Source organism: Haliotis cracherodii, unplaced genomic scaffold (assembly GCF_022045235.1).
Source record: "Haliotis cracherodii isolate W230 unplaced genomic scaffold, xgHalCrac1.p SCAF_11, whole genome shotgun sequence".
Taxonomy (NCBI): Eukaryota; Metazoa; Mollusca; class Gastropoda; order Lepetellida; family Haliotidae; genus Haliotis; species Haliotis cracherodii.
The window spans coordinates 4,785,325-4,808,624 of record NW_027266266.1 but is presented as its reverse complement, the minus strand read 5'-3'; the positions used below and the strand labels follow the sequence as shown (position 1 = coordinate 4,808,624).

At 40.0% G+C, this 23,300-nt stretch overlaps 1 pseudogene; it reads right to left on the bottom strand.

The window, feature by feature from the left end:
• Window positions 1-575: 575 nt before the first annotated feature.
• On the bottom strand, window positions 576-22,525 carry LOC139456133 (NACHT and WD repeat domain-containing protein 2-like; annotated as a pseudogene).
• Between the last annotated feature and the right edge of the window lie 775 nt (window positions 22,526-23,300).

Below are 23,300 nucleotides of genomic sequence, written 5' to 3'. Positions count from 1 at the left end.
AATTTAAAGGGAGGTAACTCCCATCAATGTGTTATGATCACAGCAGTTACCAGGGACAGTGCTATATTCACTGCAGTGAAATATCAAGTGTTATGTTCACTGCAGTGAAAATATCTCTTTTTCAACTTCAGAAGAGTCTGTCATACAGAAGTATATAATAAAACACACGTCAATCCGATTATATTCAAGAATTTTATTCCCGTGTTAAAGTAATATGTACAGTCGTCTAAGGCGCCGCGATTCGCTGTCCAGGGTTGCGTCCCTTGGGCACGCCAGGAACCTATGATTGTGGGTTCGAATCCCGGTTCGCCCCGATAATGTTTCTAGGTTTGTCAGCACCATATCCGTGCTCGTGGGTTTCACCGAAGTGGCTTTCCTCCCACATTAAGCTGACACGCCGAGATATAACTGGAATACTGTTATAAGCGGCGTTAAACCCAACTCACTCACTCACTAAAGTAATAAGTAAAATGTATCACAGGCGTTCTTATAGAGAATGTGATCAGGGTAAAATGAAAACAACCAATTCACTAATACTACTACATATATATATTATATATATATATATCACATAGGTATGTCAAATTTTCAAATGAATGTTTACATGTACGAATTGACTTTCACTTTGTGGGAGTTCATTGGAGTATGAACCTTCATATTGTGAGAACTATATGAGCGTCGGAGCATACAATATTTGGCACTCATTCTATTTAGTTACATACTCCAATAAACTCACAATGTCAGTCCTTATAATTGTTTTTATCACTATTTTATGCCTCGAAGGAAGGAGGTACAAACAGTTTCAAGTGGTAAGTGAAATTTGTTAAAAATGACAGGCATGCAACAACCACACATCAAATACATCAACACTCGTTGATAAAAGTGGAGGTTTCAAAAGACACTCGGGTGAGATTCTCCACTTGTTCACTAGGGTGGGTCGTAGCCAGGCGATTCGTGAACGGACATGTGGTCAAACACTCCGACTTTTCCCAATGTATCTAACGATGCTGAGTTCAAGATTTCAGAAAAATGACATTTCAAGAGTCTCGTAAAAAACTTCTGAATGTCCAAATGTATCGTTCATACGAGTATGAACGTCCGTTTCGTGGTCACGTGACCGACTTTTCGACCAAAGGATAAGCTGTATATAGTGTATATTATAATTTAAAATATTATTATATTTATTTTACTGTCTTCTAGTAGTATAAAGACACTACTTATGTCAACAGTTGAACTATAATCTAATTGAAATAAATAAGCACAGAAATAATAGATGCCAACTCTAAACTGAAAATTGACTGAATTCACTTATTTCTGAAGTCAATGGATATTTCTATTTCCTCTGTACACTACAGTCGTGAGGAGTCCTATTAGTGTATTCTCACATTTATGAAGATTAGATATTATAACCTATTTGTATTAAGTTTTGAAGAAATCTTTCAAGCATCTGAAACGCGATATTGAACATTCTGATCTGTGAAATGCCACCACCTGGCATACATACAATATGCATACACAAACATACGTACAATATTGCACTATAACATTGTAACTGTTTTGGATTATGAGAGCTTGAATCAAGTATTCAGTCCGTTGCCTCTTTGTCCCGCTTTCCCGTTTCGTCCCGTATAGCATCTCATCCAAGTCCAAATCTAACCAATCAGATTCATTCGATGAAGAGATAGAAGACATAGGACTCGAAGAATCACTGTCAACTTTGATGTCACTTTACACATCGTCGATGTCTTTATCAAGGTCATCCGGATCTTCCTCCTTATCCGTGTCCATTTCCAGTTGTAGTTGTAGTTGAACCGCTGCGTATATTTAATCATATACACTATGCATGTATTTGTCATCTACATACCATGAAATCCTTTTTATTATACTTCCAAATATTGTTTACGGTGTTATAAAACGATTTGACACATTCGTCTTTAAAACTGCATTTTTGAAATAACTTTAAGACCATTATCATGTCACGATAACATATATCATACAATCCAATTTCTTGTAAAGGTTGGACAGTGGGGTAACCTTGTGGTTTTAGCAAATTTCGTTCGTCATGCAGAAGGCTAACGTTCGGGATCACAATTCGATTACGTTAAAAACGGCGTAAAACTATACTCATTGACTCATACAGTCCCTCATTCTTGTTAATCTGACTGGCACGTTCGCCCTGTATGTCGATAAAACAGATGGTTTATGACAATAACAATGTCCAATAATAGATTAAGATTGTGTATCAAACTTACTGTCAGGTCCATAGATGTCAGGGAAACTGGATAAAGGTTTGAATGCTTTCCTGGCTGGGTCATCTTCAGATCCTCCCATTAGGCTCCATAGCACTGGTTTCTTGGACTCGTTGAAGTACCCTACAGCATGGTAGCCATCCTCGGTGAACACTAAATCTTGTATCTATAAGGATTGACACGAGGCAATATTCATAACATAATGTTTAAACTCTAAAGGTACATAGTGCCAAGAGCAAATAGAACGAATTGGCACACTATTTCCAAAAGAGTCTTGAAGGATTGGTATATCAAGTGAGTAAAGAAAGATCGATTTCCTACTTCAGCGAAAATCTGAACTAAGCATGTAAAAAGAAAGGATAGAGGTCAAATCACGACATAATTACACACTTAGCTCAGGTTATATTAGAATTGTACAATACCCGTCTTGTGGCACCTGCGATATATTGAACAACAAACGTATACCGTTAGAGATGACCTGTCTTACTTCCATTATTCTGGAACCATTTTCGAATGGATGATTGACGTACATGGCTAGGTGACCCGTGATGATCCGGGAAAGAATACATGGAGGTCTTCAGCAACCCATGCTTTCCGTAAAAGGCGACCGTTCTTGTCGTAAGAGGCGCCTAACGGGATCGAGTGGTCAGGCTCGCTGACTTGGTTGATGCATGTCATCGTATCCAAATTGTGTGGATCGATGCTCATGATGTCATGATCACTGAATTATCTGGTCCAGACTCGATTATTTACAGACCTCCGTCATATAGCTGAAATATTGCTGAGTGTGGCGTTAGACAACAAACAAACAAACCATGGCTAGATATTGTCATGTTTATGTGCATATGAAATGATGATAAACCAACCTCATGATCCAATGAAAAGGTGGCTCTGGTCTCAAATGTTGTCCTGTCAATCATCTTGATCACATTGTCTTCAATATCGATACCATGTGACATCAAGAAAGGCCCATCTTTGACAATTGAAAAGTTGGCATTGAGGTGTCCTTCAAGCCTCTTTTTCACTTCTCCTGGAAAAGTCAAAGATAAACAACACACAGGTAATACTTGTCGTACTCCAAGTGTTAAGAGTTAACGCACAAGAGCAAGCTATGTTAATTGAATATATGCACTTAAAGTTACAGTTACTAATATATTACTAATTCAATTTATATGAAACAATTTAGAACCAGAAGGCAACCTAATAATTAAAGGGTAACGTTGTCCTTTTGTTATTAAAGGACCGTGTAAATACACATACAAGCAAACGCGGACTTGCTTTTAAGCTATATCCTTCTTCTCTTTGATGACAGAAACAACCCTTGTGTATTTGTATACAAAGCATCATTTCTAGAACAATGTTGATTCCGCATTATACAATGCCAAGTGCAAACGGACGTATATTCAAGATTAACCTACCTGTATGTAGATCGAACACTCGAATGACGGCATCAGAATGGTTAGAAGCTATTGTCCTATTATCAAGCAGTTGGAACGCATCTACCTTGCTGACGTTTTGCCCATTATTGATAGATTTAAGGTAGTATTCATAGTCAACCAATTGCTTGTGAATACAGTCTGAAAACGGCACAGAAACACATATATAGTTGAGAGTTTTAGCAATAGTGAGTGAGTGAGTGAGTATGGTTGTACGTCTTTTTATAGCAATATTCCAGCAATATCACGGCGTTAGACACCAGAAATGGGCTTCACAAATTGAACTCGTGCTAAAAACTTGCTGGGCCCCTATATTGTAACCCGGAATCTCCATGGGGTTGGTGAGTTGAGGCACTATCACTGCATAAATGTGGTAGTGTATATCATAATTATCGTAATTAAACTTCTACATCTTGATGTAACACTTGGTTCTGAGCCTATGTTTTCGTTATGGTAGGACCAGGACAGATCCCTAAAAGAGAAGCATTAACCGAAAATAATATCTTATTATTAGTTTTGTGTCATCTGGCAAAGGGAAATAGGGCAGAAATCGTCCTGGCCATCTGTCAATTCACTTTCTTTAAAGATATCAAAGAATTGGACTTTATTTGGTTGTGACCTTGCACTTACTTCTCTGTATATCCCAGCATAGTGGCATGTAGACATCGCGACTACCTTCAGGTGCCTTTTGAGGGCGTGTCTTGACTTCGAACACTAAATAGGCGTCGTCGTTGGTAAAAACAACGTCGCCGATGTACATACTATGTGAGTTGAAATGACGAAGGTTGAGTTTATGCAAACATGTCCGTTTTGGTATGTCGAATACGTAGCAGGGCCCGCCATGTATAGCCGCCACCAGGACTGTGCCCTTCTCACCAGCCTGCAGCAGAAGCCACACCACAGAGGTTATGAGGTGATCTCCAGTTTGAACACAGAGATAGTTTCTCATAGAACTAATAGATTCGCAGCATGAAGTAACAGCAAGAGAATATTATAAATTCTTGGTAAAACTATTCTTTAACATAGTAAAATAGCAGCAAAAATGCTTTTGATAAAAAGTCACAAATGACTGTCAATGAGGTAACGTCTTGCATCAATAAGATATCTACCAGCTTGCATAAAGTCCTATGATGCATTCATGGCGATAAATGCTACACTTGTAAACAGGCCCTGATATATCAGACATCACATATGTTATATCTAAAATTTCACCACACGTTTGAGGAATCACTGACTGGTTACGCAAATGAAGGCAGATTTGGCTGGTGTCTGGGTAGCCCTCGCACAACAGAATGTAACAATATCAAACGAAGTCAGGAGAAATAAATAACAATGCTGTTGTTTGACATGTTGTTTAACGCCGCACTCAGCAATATTCCAGCTATATGATGTCCGTCTGTAAATACTCGAGTCCGGACAGAGAATCCAGTTATTAATGTCATGAGCATCGATCCACGCATTTAGGATCGATGACATGCATCAACTAAGACAGCGAGCCTAACCACCCAATCCCGTTTGTCGCCTCTTACGACAAGCATTGTCGCCTTGTATGACACTCATGGGTTGATGAAGACCTATTCTAACCCGGATCTTCACGGGTAAGTAATACAATGTAAAACGATGTTGACACAAAGTTGTACCGATATTCGTGATCTGAATAAAAGGTCTGGGCCTTTTATATCAGACATTTCAAAATAATGAATTAGAGTCTGCGCCAGAATTATTTTGTGCGGATGTGTCCTCATTCAGGCGTATGCTCGTTTACCACTAGGTATAAAACATGCTTACCACTCGACAGTGTATACAAAATATCAGCCCCCCCTCCCCCCCCCCCCCCCCCCCCCCCCCTGCATGCGCCATAGCTTGCTGATATTTTGTATACACTGTCGAGTGTCATCAAGCAGCTATAACATATTGTTGTCCACTTGCGGAGCACAACTAACATTGAGAGGATGCCCAAATGTTCTTGTCAGAATAGGACTCTTATAACATTATTTTAACATTCTGGTTCCACAGAACAGTTCTTCGTAATAATCAGTGCATTGGGCAATTCGGAGATTACTATACACAGCCATTCATGATAGTTGTGATATTGTTGAATGTAACCAAACATTCACTTACTCTTCTAGAAAGTACTTGCTATAGCTCACCGTCAAGTATTTAAATTTCGTTGTGTTCTGTGCCTCCATTATGGCCAGTGTCTTTCCAGTTGCAAGATCATACAGCTTGATTCCCTTGCATCCTCTTGTGAAAGTCGAAACTTCTATTATATGAATGAGTAGAAAAATATACAACGTGCAACAGTGAGTGAGGGAGTGAGTTAAAATTTAATGTCGCATCGACATTGTTTCAGCCATATAGCGACGAGACCAAGTTAATATATTTACAATTTGGTTATTTATGCAAATTTTTAATTAAAAACAGGTTGTGAAATATATTTGAGAATAATATATTTAGAAACAATTTATGAAACATATTTGAGCATATCAATATTATATATACAGTTTTAAACACGGGCTATAGGCCACCAGTAATCACTGGGGATCATGGGGACTTACAGTACCTCTGCTTCCTGCATGATACACCAGCTGGATTTACGTAAGCACTTTAGCCACTGGTGGTTGTGAATAACACCAGCCAATAAAAAAAAAATACTCAGCAATGAGTTGGCTTAAAAACACTGGTCGATGATAGTTACATCGATTATGATAGGATTACGCGTCACACAGGGGGACTATAATTTTACGATACTTTAACCCCTTGGACAGAGCCTTCAATAAAGTCAGTAGATAATAGCATCACACCACATTTAAAAACAAGCATTTAATTATTCCCATACATATTTAAAATTTATTATACAGACCAATTTCTTTCAAATAGCTGATAAGTTGCTCGCTGACACGAGAAAAGAGCTTTGATAATGTGAATCCCTTGCGAATGCAAAGTAACACAGTGGGAGACATTACATGGCATGCCAGTGTTGCATTGTACAGTGCTTTATGTGAAAAAACAAACTCGATAACATTAATGGTGATGTGAATTATGAAGTTTTACAGAATGATCAATCGTCTAACACTTTCTCTTAAAAAAAAGTTAGGGATCATGAAATAATCTATTTCAGGCTGGCGACTTCATCCAAGCGAAGGACACAGCGGGGTTGCTGATCCTCTCAACCCACTGCACATAAACTCGATGCAGTAGTCGTTCAGATAGCTTCTCCTTGGAAAACTGGGTCGATTTGGTATGGCACTTTTCTTGGTTGACCCTCATTTCTGTACCATCCAGCAGTACAGAACCATCAATATAATCAACACTGACATTGAGATTATGTTCCACATCCTTGGCTCGTTTTGGAAAACTGTGGAATGCCTTGTTTTCATCATGAGTCTTAACATGTTATATAAGAGCATCATCAGACAAATGTGGAAAAACACAATTTTACCACGAAGAGCCTCCCATTATGATTTGTAAATATAAGCGATTGATGGAAGGGTGGCGGGATCTATTGTCTGCCATGATTCTTCGTGTGAGGGTGTCAATACCCTGAATGTCTTGTTTTGTCCAATCAACAACACCAAAAGAATACAAAAGTACGGGCACAGCATAAGTATTTGTGGCTTTGACTTCATTGTGAGCGTTCAGCTCTGAACTCCAGATTTTCTAAAGTCTACATTTGCACTCTGCCCGAAGTTTGTCCTTGATATGGGCATTCTGGAGTTTGTTCCAAATTTGCATCCCTAAGTATGCCTGACCTTCCACGAGATGGTCAATAACTCCTTTCCCAAGTAAACTGACTGATCCTTCCTCTTCTACCTTGCCACGTTTCAAATGAAGAATGTTGCATTTGTCGAGTCCAAAGGAACATGCCGATATCATTAATAAAGGACTCGACAAGCAGAATCTATTTTTTGAGTGTAGATCCTTTTTTGGCAATAACTTTAAGGTCATCCATGTAAAGGAGGGGTTTTGGGGATCTGTGCTGAGGAGGTCCTGGGTGATAACCATCCTCTTTGCTGAGCAAAAAGCTTAAAGGATTTAGTGACAAACAGAAAAACAAAGGGCTAAAAGAATCGCCCTGAAATATTCCTCTTTTAATATAAATGGGTTCCGGAATCACCATCTGCCTCTGCGAATACATCTCAAATTGTGTTGACCAGCAAATCATTAAAGACTGGAGTAAAATAAGTAGTCACTCGGTGAGGTCAATACATCTTCAAGGATCATTTTCTGAACTAGTAATTGATCCTTACTAACCTAACATCCCTTTCTGGCTCCTTTCTGCACCATGTGAATAATGTCATTGGATGCGCAGTATCATGACACAAAATCTGTACGACACCTTGTAAATATTTTGAATTGTGTATTCAGACAGGTAATAGGGCGGAAGATTTTAGGAGCAGTCAAATCAGCTTTCTTTTTGAGATGTATTGTTCGGCCTTTGCACAACCAAGGCATTCCATGTACCCACAAGAGAATTTAAACAGCGAAGTATTAAACTGTGATGGTATTTGGGCACTAGGGAACAGTTAACAAAATCGGTTTCGAATACCATCAGGCCCTGGCGCCGTATTAGATATGGACTTTTTAATGACCTTCTTTGGGCAATCAGGTGTAATGAAACCCAACAATGGTGATTTTATTTTTTCGTGTACACAATCATTATATTCCTCTACCCATGATTCCTCGAGGTTACAGTTGCCAGGGATTGACCAAAACTGTTTCTGGGTCTTTTTCTTGTTATTATTGTAATGATCATTAACCAACCAACCTTTCTTGTTTGCAACTAGACTGAAATCTGAACTGTGTTTTGGCAGTTTTCCTTCGAACGTTCTCAGGAGAGTTGCAGATGATAGGTCTACAACCTTCAGTCGTCTTTTAACTGGTATTAGGATGTGCATGCTGTCTTCAAGGGGGGTGATTTTGGACGGCAAAAGGTCCTGAAAAACAGGCAATTTAAACGTCCTTTCAGTTAAGCACTTTCACTAACAATCTGCAATATGATAACAGAAATGAGATACAATAACAAAAAACATTCCAAAGCATGCTTTTTGAAAAGAAGGCCATGTGTTTCCTTTATTCTGTTGCCAAAACACCCTGCTTTATGAAAGCATTAATCTTGAATGCGACTGTAAACCCCATTTCACCTCACTTCACCTTATCCCAACATGATAAAAATGAAATGATTGTTTATTGCATTACTTACCACCTTGATGTGTCTGACTACCTTCTTTACTAGCAGATCGTACACTTGAAGGTATTTCGTCGTGGGTCGACTGGCTTTCAACAGGACATAGCGTGGATTTGGAAGGGTCTTCAACCCCCTTTAAAAATTCAATACAATTTGTTTTCAGAAGGATGAGGTTTTTCTCAAATCTTGGGATCAGGTGCTAGCAATGACAAGGATAATGTGTAACTATAATTGCAATTGTTGAAAATCTATATGCTAGACTAATATATGCAGGTCATTAATATATTTCCTTCTTCAATTCATCATGTATGCTTGCCCACGGAGGGCATAGAACTACGCGTTAGACAGATAATGAGATAATTTGTGTCATAAACATACTTGATTTCAATGGGCTTTGCTTTGTTTTCATCTTCCACATTATCAGTTTCATCATCGCCGACAGAGCACGTCACCCATGAGTCTATAACGTCTTCTTGTTCGTCACTGTGAGTCTTTGCTTCCCTGGTTAAATCCCAGATTCGAACCACCCTGTCATCGCTGTAGGACGCAGCTGTTGTCATGTCCATCATCACCACATCGGTCATGTCTTGTAAAGATAAAGATCCAGTAGCAGTAGCAGAGTTAAATAACAGAGCACCGTGTAAACATGGCAAACGTGTTTGTTTTATACTGAAACTAACCTTGTCCATGTTGAAGTACTGTAGATCTTTTTCCAGTTTGTAAGTCCCACAAAACAACGTGGTCAATGTTGGCAGTATATAATGTTTTTCCATCTTTTGTAATCTTGAACTTGTCAGAGGTGTCTCCGTCACTACCTGTAGGAATTAGAAGGCACTACCGTCGAAATTCGAATACAAATGGGCACAAATGTGTACATGGACATACAAAGTTTTCTTCTGCCCATTGAAGTCATATGTGTATTTACAAACATATCCTATGTACGTGACACTTGATTTGGAAGGTTGAGTATGTGGATGATATTATTGGTTCGAGCTTCATCATGATGGCCAATGTCTTCAGTGTGACAACAGTACCCTTCACAAACAAGGCTTCTCTTCTATTCATGAAGAGAAACACACAGTGAACATTATGCCTACCTGGATAGACAGTTTCCTGCTCCATTGTGTTCGTGTTGTACACATAAAGGTCGCCAGTTTCAAATCCAGAAAGGTAGAGTCGGTGTCCGCTGAGCGAAAGAGCAAGAGTATCCAATGAGTATTGGTCAGCACCACCATCCTCTGTTCTGAACCTCTCGAAGATCTCTTTCTTTTGAATGAATTGTGATGTTTCTAAATCAAGAATACATACCCAGTGATGGTCATCCACAGCTACTGCCATATACCGTAGGCTACCTGGGTAAAATTAAGAAATAAAAAATATTCATACATACACATACAAAATTCATATAAACCAAATGCCATTAAATTTAGTGGTGAACACACTCGTTAATATTTAACCATAACGTTGTTTTCGAGATACAAAGGATTAACTCAATGATTTCTCAATGGTAGCATTACCAAATTAACTGTTGAGAGTGAACGATTAGTTCTCTAAATGTATCCTGACCTTCTCACAGAACGGTTGCTACTGGTGTGACAGTTACGCCTTTCGATATACTGATTATCTCGTGTTTGTATTTTGACGTTTTTGTGTGCAATAATAGACTTAGAGCCATGACTTTCCATGTGACAGGAACCATCTTAAGGGCTTGTGGACTAAACGTTCAGTTCATCGATACCTACCGGCATAGAGACTCTTGTTACGCGACCATTTCTGAAAATATCCAAGCAGAGAACACACCACAGTTCCTATGAGTGTCCCTGTGTCAGCAGCATATAGTGACACTGTCTGTTTGTAAAAGGTTCCAAGGATACTGTTGTTCTTTCCTCCCACACATAACAAACGTCTTCTCTGTTCTAAGAATAGGTCGTACAGCAGGGCACCTGTTTTGAAGTCATAACCAAGTATATGTTCATCTGGGTGAACAATTATTACAGAATCATCACAGCAGAGTAGGACCGTCTCCGGGTCTTCTCCCGCATCGATTGACCGAACCAATTTTCCACTGCTAACATGCCAGACTTTCATCGACCTGTCATAGGCACCTGGGAATAGAAGTGAACATCAGAAGAACGGTTTGTTTGTTTTGGTTTGTTTGTTGTTTAACGCCGCACTCAGCAATATTTCAGCTATGTGCCGGCAGTCTGTAAATAATCAAAACTCTACCAGGTAACCCAGTGATTGACATCATGAGCACCTTGGAATAGAAGTGAAGCTGCACATTAGAAAATAGAGGGCACTTGTACATCAAACGAATATTGGAAAAATGGCATTTTGATATGACGTAAGTTAATAAAGGACTTACATGTCACAATAAAGTTGGAGTCATTGGTCATATCAATTCCAGAGATTTGTTTTTGGTGTTCGGCAAGACAGTTCACCAGCTGTCCACCGGGTTCTGTTAGGACTGGTCTGTCAGGTTCAAGGAAGAAGTTTGGTGCATTCCCACAACCGGCCAGGAGATCCTCCAGGCCATCCCATAGTTTTATCCTGCCCAGCAACTGAGACGGGAGCTCGTTTGGATATGATACAAGAGCATCTTGGGACAACTGAAGACTCTCTCCCACAGTCTTTAGTTCATGGTCCCCTGGGTACACATTTCTGGCCGCAATGAAGTCCTCAAGGATGGGCCTGGATTCATGGAGATATTAATATAATTAGAAACGATACAGAATCTTTCATATTAAGAAGTATTTTAATATATTTTAATATATTTGTGTGTGTGTGTGTGTGTGTATGTACTTGTCCGGACTAATGCCGATTTTATAAGTGCTAGCCCACTGAGATGCAATGCCGCAGTTTTAACATGAATTCTCATACACAGTATACTGACTCCGAGCTGACAAGTCCTAGTTTTAACTCCTTAATGCCGAGCGCCAGGCACGATAACATCAAATATCATCTATCACGCGGCCGGGGTACGAACGCGCGACCTTCTGCTCTCCAGGCAGACGCTCTACCACTAGAGGTGGTCAAAAGGATAAAAGAAGGACTAGCTGCTTTAGAGTCAGATTGATGTGTCTGAGTGGAGTATCCATGTCATATCGTGGTATGATATCTCAGTGGGCTAGTACTATTAACACTGGCATAAAGTCTGGACTAGAATTAACAGCTAATCACGTTACTATGTCAGTAAAATAACCTTGAACGAGACCTCAAACGAGATTTTACCTCATTTTTCAGTGCCAGTCTTCTTACCTTAAACCCGATGCTTGTAGCTTTGACAGGAGGAAAGCAAAGTTCAACAAACACTCTTGCTTCAGCAGGCCCAGCTGCTTTGCTTCTGTCCGCTGGTGAGGCAGGTTGTTCAGTTTTCTCAAATTGTAACCAGTATTGAATTTATCAGGCTGTGTTGCAGCCCTACGGTCAGCAGTTTCCCTGTTACCCTTCTTGTCAAGATACGCTTTGGCCTTACCTTTAACATTACCAAAAGAAATATAAAACGTTAACGCCGGAGAATAATCAGTCTCGATTTTCTTCCGAAACAGACACTATAGTGCGTAAAAGGCAGAATAGTAGTGAAAGTTATATTGGTTGACCACTGACACCAGACAGAAATGAAAACATTTATTTATCTCAATTGATTGAACATATTCATAATTACATGAATTAGGACTCGGTAATTTCACTTATTTTAATAACTTAAATAGTGTCAGAATTTAGTCTAACATGGTGCTTTTAGTTTTGACAAAAGGAAAGTAGAGTTCAACAAACACTCGAACTTTAACAAACCCAACTGACATGTTTCTGTCCACTGGTAAGGCAGGTTGTTCAGTTTACTCAAATTAAAACCAGCCATTTGTCAGGCTGTGTTGCAGCCCTATGGCCAGCAGTTTCTTTGTTACCCTTCTTGTCACGGTAAGCTGTGGCCTTGCCTGGGTTCTTTTAGTTTTTGAGTTGTAACATTACCAGTAGAAAGTATGCCGAAAATGTATTTATCTAAATTGATTGAACACATTCAGAAATGCGTGATTGTAGGTTTAGCACTTGATGTCTTCATTTATTTTCACTTTGATAGAGAATTTACGTCAATGTTCATATACCATGTACAAGACATTGGAAATATACGAGGTTGTATCGCTTGTGTCCAAACACTCACCATTTGCCCAAGTTCCAGCAAAGAAATCAGCTAAAGCTCCATGCAATACTTGGTTCAATTGAGGATCAGAGCAATATCTGTCTGTGGCAGCCTCTATGAACTGTCTGTGATACCAGAAGAAGACTCTCACGCCATCAGCCCCTCTGTCCACCAAGTACTGACCCAGGTCTGCCTTCAGCCTGACCAGGAGAAGAGGCGGAAGTCGCCTGACAGGAGGAGTCCAGTACATGTACACGTCATTGAGTACGTCATCGTCACATGACAGGATGTCCTCCAACTCACTCTCCGTCAGGCCTGTTTTACCTGAAGAAGACACAAGACCAAATCTTTCTATTTTTATATCCAATAATAATATATGTTTTCCCTCCATACTTGTACATAAACCAAATGTACATAAATGCTGACATATAAATATTCGTCAAGTACATGTGAATAATATTTTCATTAAAAGGGACAAAAAAACATTCCCATAATCACAACCCCTTCCCCCCCCCCCTAAAATCATGAAGTCCATTATACCGTTCCGACTGCACCACAAGGATGTATTTGTGAATCACTGTCACAGAGTGATTATACCATATACCATATAGGTGTCCGCGATAGGGTGATATTATCCCACCCTACCACTGTCACCTGTCACAAACTCATACAAAGTCAATTCAATACTTTTTGCACACTTAAAGAAAGGGAGAATATTGGTACAAGTCAAATACGGAATTTCATCGCACATCATGCTTCTCACTGATACATCAAATTTGGGCATGTCCTCCACATGTCTATCATTAAACTTTATGAAGGATTTTCTGAGGCCTTGGAAGTTGTAACCTTGACTAAACAACTTTTTAGCCCGTAAGGTCTCTTTGAAATCTCCGTGGAAAGGGCATGCTCCATTGCACCTTTTAAGTATTGAAATGTAGATATAATAGACTGGAGGTGCTGGAATATTGCTTTACATAGAGAGAAAGCTGGCAATTGGAAAGTTGAAGCCATCCCTCATTAGTCATTACTCTGTATAAATATTCACAAATCTAAATAGATGAGGCGGTCTCACTTGTCTCTTTTTTCTAGTTTAGGTTGGTAAATCAGTGGAAAGGACTTGGCTATTTGACCGCTATGGGACAATATCAGATCATACATATCAATGGAGCTTAAATAAAACGTCTTGGCCAAAACTCCTTTGTTTTGGTGACAATTATTAAAGTAATGTGCTCCAAATATTTGATTCCTAATGTCGGGAAAACCAATGTTACACAGGATTTATACGTTCTTCACTGTTGTGTTACCCACCAATCCAGGTAAAGGTGCTCACTTACTGAGATTTTCAGGTCGAACTTGGTATAAAATAGCAAAATTAGCGTATCCTTGCACAACTAAGTGGCACAACTCTGTACAACAAATTGTAACAACCCCGTGTGATCTAATACAAAATACTTACTCAAAGTGAGATATGCAAGAGCTCGTGACACAAAGATTTTTCCATGTAGTCCCTCAACTCTGGAAAACAGGGCATTGATGCTTCCTCGAATAGATGGTTGGAGAGTTGTCTCTGACTTGGATGCAAAGGACGACCAACGACATGCCTCATCAAATGACAGTTTCAGAAACAAAGGGAGTGGACACTTCTGAAAAGCCCCAAGGACGGTTTGCCTCTGCTGCTCAGTCAGAACTCGATTGCATTGTTTTAACCATTTGTTAAGTATACCATCGACGTCATTGTCCGCTAGTTTTGGAACTTTCAGGAAATTGTTTCTTTCAGAATACATTCCCTGAAAAAGATACGTAGAATGCAGACCTTAACAATATGTCATAAATAGGGTGTTTATTGTTGATATAGAGTCTAAAATATATATTCTTCTCTGAAACGCAATGTATGTTATATATTTACCTGTAATCGGGGAAATGTCTCATACTGAGGTTCCGGTAAGGTGGACAAGATCATCTTCACATTGTCAGGGAGTTGTTCAGGAAGCCAGAAAAGCTGCCGAGCGCCCCCAGATGGGTCGAACTGATCAAGTGAGTCAAGTAGAAGAACCAAAGGCTCATCGCTGTTGGCCATATTAAGAGCCTCGTGGAATATTGGGGTAAGTTCCTTTATATCCTTGAACAGAAAAGGTTGAATATTTTTTTGTGTGTTACGTCTATATACATATAAGAGTCAGTGATGGATACCAATTAATTTCAGTGCCTTGTCAAAATTTGTATTCATTGGGAATAAGAAAGATTTGAAGGAGTCATCTCATTATCCACTAGACTAACCTGCCAAGAATAATTTTACCTAGTAGACTTCACACAGAAGAAAAGACACATCTCTACTCCTCGGAGGGCTAAACTATAGAGAGGAGAGGCAATCTTAAACCACCTGGCTACACTTCAAAATAGAGACACGCAAGACTACACTTTGAAGAAGAAACACTTGTCTACCCACAAGGCAAGATAGGCAAATCTGTTACAACTTGATTATGCTATGAAGGGGAAACAGTGATTCTTACAGGAGGCAGCTCCCGGTCTGTGTCTTTACGATATATCCTCCATATCTGTGACGTCACACTGGACAGCAGTGCACCAATGGATGAACTGTCCGGTGTAGTACCAATGAATCTGATGTGATGGAACAAACACAACAGAAACAATCCTGATCAATGTCCTTTGTACAGTATAAACATAAATGTTTTCGACTTTCATGTCAATGGACATTAGTACACAATTTGAAGAGATTATAAGGGATAATTTAAAGGTTACAATTTAATTAAGAAGAGAAATACGCTTGTGAGTATTTCCGTGGTTAAAATATGAGAGGAATTATTGAGTGACAGAACAAAACTATATATGCCAATTCATTGTGTTAATTATACCTGGATGAATGATGTTATCATACCTTATTACCACCCCGGCCTTGCTGCTGAAGGAATGTGATGCTAATGTAGCTGCCATGGCAACAATGGATGTCTTCCCACAGCCTGAAGGTCCGTGCACAATGAAAGGAGTTCTAGTAGTTCCTCGAAGGTATTTCGTAATAAGCTAAAATAATAAGACAGATGTTGTGCTGAAATAGGGAAGCATATATGTTGGCGTCCAAGAAGATCCGGGGTAGAATAGGTCTTCAGCAACCCATGCTTGCCGTAAAAGGCGATTATGTTTGTTGTAAAAGGCGACTAACGGGATCGGCTCGTCAGGCACGCTGACGTGGTTGATGCATGTCATCGATCCCAATTGCGTGGATCAATGTTCATGATATCAATCACTTTATTGTCTGGTCCAGACTCGATTATTTACAGACCGCCGTCATAGAGCTGGAATATTGCTGAGTGCGGCGTAAAACAACTAACCAACCAACCAACCAACCAACCGAGGGAACGGTATTACGTACAAATCTCTTTATGATTAAACTGACAATTGGTGTATGGCAGAGTAACATTACAATAATCATTAAATCAAATCAATATCGCTATCATTATCATAATAAAAAAAATATTAGGAAAGCTGAACTTACGTCTAGCGTTTCCTGTCGTCCATGAAAAGCTTTGCATTTGGACTGACAGAAGACTGTATGTTCGACAATCTCTCCATAAAAGGGGTTGGCCAAATCTGTTTCCTTCCTATCCTCGATGGCCTGCATCACTTTCTTTGAAATCTCCTCCGTGAAATCCTGACACAGCTGTTTGATGTAGGCCTCGTGACTTTTATTCTTTGTGGGATCTACACCTTTTAAGAAATCAAAACAAAACAAAAATATTTGTTTGTCTCACCACAATATTCAAACAGGTTGTCCCTTATCAGTATTAAGAGGTCGCCTTTTGTCGTAGCAATTTCCGCTGGCCTGTCCCTCTTTGGGACTTATGTGTGTGAGTAGGGTACACATATCCATTGCGTGTTTGGTATTCACAGAATTTCTGTTGTTTGTTTTGATATGATTTCTATTTTCGTATATTGATATAATTTTCTTTTTATCTTTGGCTGCTCTGTTTATATACGCTCCAGCAGCTGTCCATCTCTCAGAAACAGAGTTAGTTTGGCCTTCGCTATTGCATCTCTTGGCTTTAGGTGATCTACGACAGATAGCGGATCTAACTACAATTCTTATTTTAAGCGAGCCCTGGCTGGGGAGTGGGCAGGTGCACTGATTGGGTGTATCATATACACTATCTGAGCAAAGGACTCACCATCGGCAGTCCATTCGACGTTGTATGTTTTGTGATTCTCAGAGGGCAACAGGGTTGGGAGTATTTTGTCCCGCAGATCAGATAGGAGATCCTGAGATTCTTTGATTCTCTCTTCAGGTCCAAGGCATTCTATAAAAAATCATACGCATCAACAACTTCATAATATCATTGCCATTGCATGTTGGTATATAACTACGTTTGATGTTGAGAGTATTGCATAAGAATGGTTGTTGATTTTCACATGCTATATTAACACTGGGAAATGATTTTGTTCCTCTTTGTAACAAACAATTTCTTGTTAAATACAAGTAACAAATTGACAGTTTTCAAAGAAAGTTCTACCCTTATATCTGCTGAGAATGTAGCCTGGTTCCTGTTTATCTATGGCATGAATGTGTCGGTGAAACCACAAACAGCTGGACGACCTATCTTCAGACTCCACTATCCCTCGTGTGATTTCTGCCTCAGTCACTGAAAACAATACAACGCCACTCTAAGTAAAACCTGAAGGCATAAACGCTGTCATCAATAGGAATGCTTGAATGGAACACTCATAATCAAGACACAAAACGTAAAGAGGACAAGTGAGGGTTACAAACCAGACATGACGTAGTGATGAGCTGCCTTTGTATCAAGTTTCTTGTTGGCTGCTTTCACAAGGGCTTTCTGCATGATTGCATTCTGATCATACCACTCTGTTTTCGCAGACTTCCGTTTTTCCTCATTCTCATCTCGGAAGTCTGGTAGAATGGAGCTGATTGGTTGAAGGAAATAGGTCGGGGGCACGGCGTTGTCATCCCTCTTGAACCAACTGATGTCATGTAGAAAAAATAAACTTTTATCACCAAAATAAGTATTTTCATCTCTCACAAACGGTATCTAAACATTGCAAGTTTTCATGGAATGTATTTATTAACATATTATGTCACAATGTCATTGAAAAGTCAGATTGTGACCACAATCAATACAGTTGTTACTGAGTAGTTTTAGACAGTTTCGCGGCAATATTTTGCGCTACAGTAATTACCCTTTATGAAAGGGAGGCTACTCTAATCTATGAATCATCACGTTTAGAGTCTTCAAGGCTTGTCGTAACATGATGCAGTGAGATATCCGCCACCACGACATAAATGAAACAGTGAGTGAGTGAGTTTGGTTTTACGCCGCTTTTAGCAATATTCCAGCAATATCACGGCGGGGGACACCAGAAATGGGCTTCACACATTGTACCCATGTCGGGAATCGAACCCGGGTCTTCGGCGTGAGGAGCGAACGCTTTAACCACTAGGCTACCCAACAGCCCCCATAAATGAAACAAGGCAGTGGTTTTCATGCACTTGTAGGGGAACTGATTTCCCGGCCGTCCTCGCTAAATTTCCCAGCACTTTATATTTCGAAAGTTGCCTACACTTTCGAAAGGCCTTAGCTTCACCACTTTTAGACACTTGTATTTGTATCTTAGACTTTTATTTTGATAACAATAACAATTATGCAAGTAATTTGTCCGAGTCTCGTATGATTCTGATCTTTGTGTTGGCCATTTTCCTGTGAAATCGTAAACAAGCGATGGGTATGCACATACGTTTTAAGGAGTATTAACGCCTCTTCATCTTCCACAGCAGCAAACAGTTTGTCAAATTCAGTTGCTTCAATTTTGTTTGGGAAGTCACGGTAACCATATTTGTGGCTTAGAAATGTCTGCAAGGGGAAATATAAGGAATAATGTATTAGAAGATAAAAAAAACAACCGGTAAAACCCCCACGTTTTTTCTATCACTGAAACAAAAATTCACAGTCCCCATTGAAGATAAAATGTTCACTCCCTCACTGGTGAAACAGTGTAGATAATACATTGGGATGCCATCTACATATCATCACAAACAATCTTAGTTGAACATGAATTCATTTAAGGAAAAATGTAATTTGCAAATGAAGCAAAGTATCCGATCAGAAACTAGATCACTTACAACAAAATTAGGTCCGGTAGACAATTTCTTGCAGAGATCAATTTCTCTCAGACAAAGTTCTGTAGTCATGTGGTCGTCCGTGGCCTCATCCCTGACCCCCCATCTCATGTCCACCACCTGGAACTCATACCCCTGCTGCTGGCACACCTCTTTCAGGGCGGGGTACGCACTCTCCATCAGGGCGTTCCGCTCATTCCGAGTGTCTAAACAGAGAGACACATACAGGAACATACAGGAGAACATTCTTTATTCATGTCAAAAGTGTTATTTGCCAGCAGTAAGAAATGTAAAATGTCATTGTGGACCCATCTTCCCGAGGCAAGAGAGTTAACTGACTTGAAAAAGTCGAGTTTCCACCCTTGCCGAACTAAGCTGGAATTACTGGACTCGATTGTAACGCCACCAGTGGCTATTACCAGTTATGTCCCTTCTAAGTCTCTTCTTTAGACCAATCAGATTCTACCTCTCGTATCACTTGCGTTTGCTTCACACAAAATGGCGGCGCCCAGTCAAGACGATCTGATCGATAATCAAGATTTCATGGTGATAAAACGGATCTTACATCGCAAGTACATCAAATCACGTGAGCACCTTGATCATAAACATTAATGTTTTTGTAAATTATCTGCTGACAACGCGTTGGTGGTGCACATGCTTTGCAAATCCTGCAATCGACCGAAATCTGTACGACAGTTTACGAACCGGATTTCGATTTAGGTGCGCGATTTTGATTGGACTATGCATAGACTCGTTAATCCAGTCACAATGTAACTCCATAATACCAGCCTAGTTCGGCAAGGGTGGAAACTGGACTTTTATAGTCAGTTAACTCTCTTGCCTCGAGAAGATGTTGTGGACCGGACAGTTGGCAGAGTTGTAAAGCTGAAAGGTACCTGTAAATGTGCTGCTTGTAAAGATACGGACAATTTTTGCTGTGGACGGACATTCCACTGTCACATTACCACGCATTACTTCATCGGTTGCTGATGTCTTCCCATGATGCCTTGGGTGATCTCTGTGTCGATGACTGGTTCTAGGTCTCCCTGCATGTCTGCCATCTTGTCGTCGTGACTTCTGTTCAGATGTTTTTCTGCTCATGGTGGATTTAGTTGTGACTGCATCTTCAGTTTTCTCAGAGACAATATGCAAGCCGGTTCGTACTTTTTTCGTGGGATCTTCAGGATGCTGAGTAACTCTGGATTGACGAAATTATCATATTTTATTGATGCTGTTGAAAGAAGTACGACAGATCTCATACATCTTTGTACGAAACTGCAACAAAAAGCTCAGATACTCTGTAGAAAAACTGAAACAGATAACATTTGGGGTAGGGCTGGGACGGGTAACTCGGGTATTTGGGTCGGGTGGTTCCTGAGTAGGACCGGGGTACCCGGAGTCTACCAGGACCCATGGTTAGTCACGTGATATATTGTTTAATGACAAAAATCATCTAGAACTTCCACGGTTACACTATAAGTGACTAATGTTCGCATTTTCTTTCTGACTATTCACGCATTCTTTCCGACTTTATATCTTTGAATAGAGATAAAACTTCAGTCAACTTCAGTGTATGCATGACCAGATCGTTTAATACGAGTATCTGAATACATTTTGCTAGGGCTTCGGTCAAACTATTCCCAATCGGACATTTGTACCTATCTCTTGAGACCAACAGCGGGTACCCGGGTAGGGTCGGGTAATAGTGGGGTGGGTACCCGGGTAATAAATGTGGACTCTTCCCAGCCCTAATTTGAGGAAATGATTGCAAATCCCACTATGGCGGCATAATGTTTTTTTACAGAAAGGAAATCAAAGTATTGAGAAGCAGTTAACACGCTAGAGTAGACCATATGTCTGTCTATCTGATGTTACTTAATAATACAACGCATTATTTTAATATTTTTGTTAAAATAATATTAGAATAAAGAAGTCATTCATTCAATAATTGTTTAAAACCAATATTTGAAACAGGGAACCGAGCGGGGAAAATATTATTACGTTCAAATAAATATTCTTAAGCGGCCATTAACAAAAACTTGATCTCCGGCAGATTAGAGACCACTGTCCAACCAAACAGAATGTAGGATCCTGAAATATCAGGGTAGACAACTGTAATTTGCGCCGCGTTTATTAACTAGGAAGTGTTCACAACGTCTGTGCACCGACAGAAAGAACGATACGTACATCTCCATATCAACCGTTCCTTGTGGAAATTGTTGCACTGATTGTCCCATCACGACCCATCTTTCAACCTACCCGTTCACTGGTTGTTTCACATCCTTATCTCCGAGACTCAGTTGCCCGCGGGATGCCTGACACTGTTACCACAACCCATGGGTGATACTCGCCCTCACGCTCAATGGCATAATCTGTGTGTAATACGGGCCCCTTACTGATACAAGTATATGCTCCCGTGAACCTAATGTAGATTTCACGCACGAAGTAACAGCAACGACACCCCAATCACCCATAACGAAAAGGCACATGCATTAACAGAAGAGGTAAATTTAGACTGACAGTGTGGCATGCCGGGTGTGTTTCCCGAGGTCGAGAATAGTAATTGAACGACATAGTGTGGCAACGCGCTTGTGTATGTGTTATGACAACCGAGAGCGCCTTGTAAACCACGACTGTTAGCAAATAGGTCATTTATGTTTAGATATATCAACGAAGACAGTTGTTACGTGAAGTCATGTGTGCATTAAAAAATCATCGTAGGGTGCTGGGTAATATTCTACGAAAATATTCACAAAGCTTTTGTAGACACACGTTTTAATATTTCATGCAGTAGTGACAATTTCCTGAAGGAGTCTGTAACAATGCATGGAGTATAAACTTCACTCTGTAGATGGTCTGTCAATAACGTTCTGCAGGGTGTATTGGCGTTGACGATTTATTATATATACAAGCACTCGACATACCGTCCCACATGATACGATTGGTATAAGAATGTTGCCTCACCTTGCATTGATTGTTTGGCTGCAGGGAAGGTTAGATTCTAGGGACGACTGTCCTTGTTTCCTTCGATACAATGCGCTATACATCATACACGCTGTACATTCATGGCTTTACGTCTATACGTTGTCTCTGTTTCGGCAGATAATCAGACTGATTACTCTCTGGCGTTGACGATTTGTATTTCTATATCAAACCTGTCCATTCAACTCTGTGTGCAGTGATCGATAATCCTAGCTAGATGAATGTGTCGTTTCCAAGGCTTACACAATCGCGGGTCACGTTCGCGCAATCAACCTATTCATTCAGAATTGTATTAAGATCCATTTCCTGAAAGCTGTTGTTTACCCGGATATACCGCGTACTGTTTCCACAAAAACTGTTCTGCGAGCCACTTATATCAAAGTCATCTCAGGCGTGAGGGAACATCCGATTTCGTCAGTCACTCGTCATGACTCTCGGTACACATATTCGTTTATAGCGCGTGTAAACAAACCCCGGTATACTGCTAAAGCAGCATGCAATTGAGCAAGTGTTGTGTCAAGATTATCGTAGCTGAAGTTTTTGATAGGCATTTAGAAGTTGGAAGAACATGCATACATGTCACTTTCTTTGGATAGTAACTTCTTCCATTCTTTGTCACGACGATAGCTACTTCCTGCTCTTTCGTCAGGTGAATTCATTATCGTAGCTGGCTACAGCTCCCATTTGTATTGAGTATACAGCAGAAATGTAGCTTTTCATAGATATTTTGGGGAGAATATGTATATATAACTTTTTATGGATAACAATGCTTTGTAATGACGTTTCAGGACAACTTCTTGCCCTGAGATTGAGGAGAGGGGACAATTAAGTAACATGAAGGTCTCGCGTGATCGGCTTGGTGTTATAACAAAGAGCTGACTACGGTACAATATAACAAGGCAATCAAGATTTCCATTTGCGGTTAGTGATAGGTTCAAGGCACAGTACTGTAGAGTACACACTGGGTAGGTACATGCCTTGGAAAATAAAGCGACAAAACCCTTTCCACATCCAATAGAAATCTCTGCATAAAGCAGAGTCGATTGTACTGTACCATTGCAAGATCACTCCACATTAAGTTGTGAGATTTGTTAAAGTTTTTAGTTTGGGTGGTTTTACGCCGCACTCGGCAATAGTTCAGCTATATGACGGCGGTCTGTAA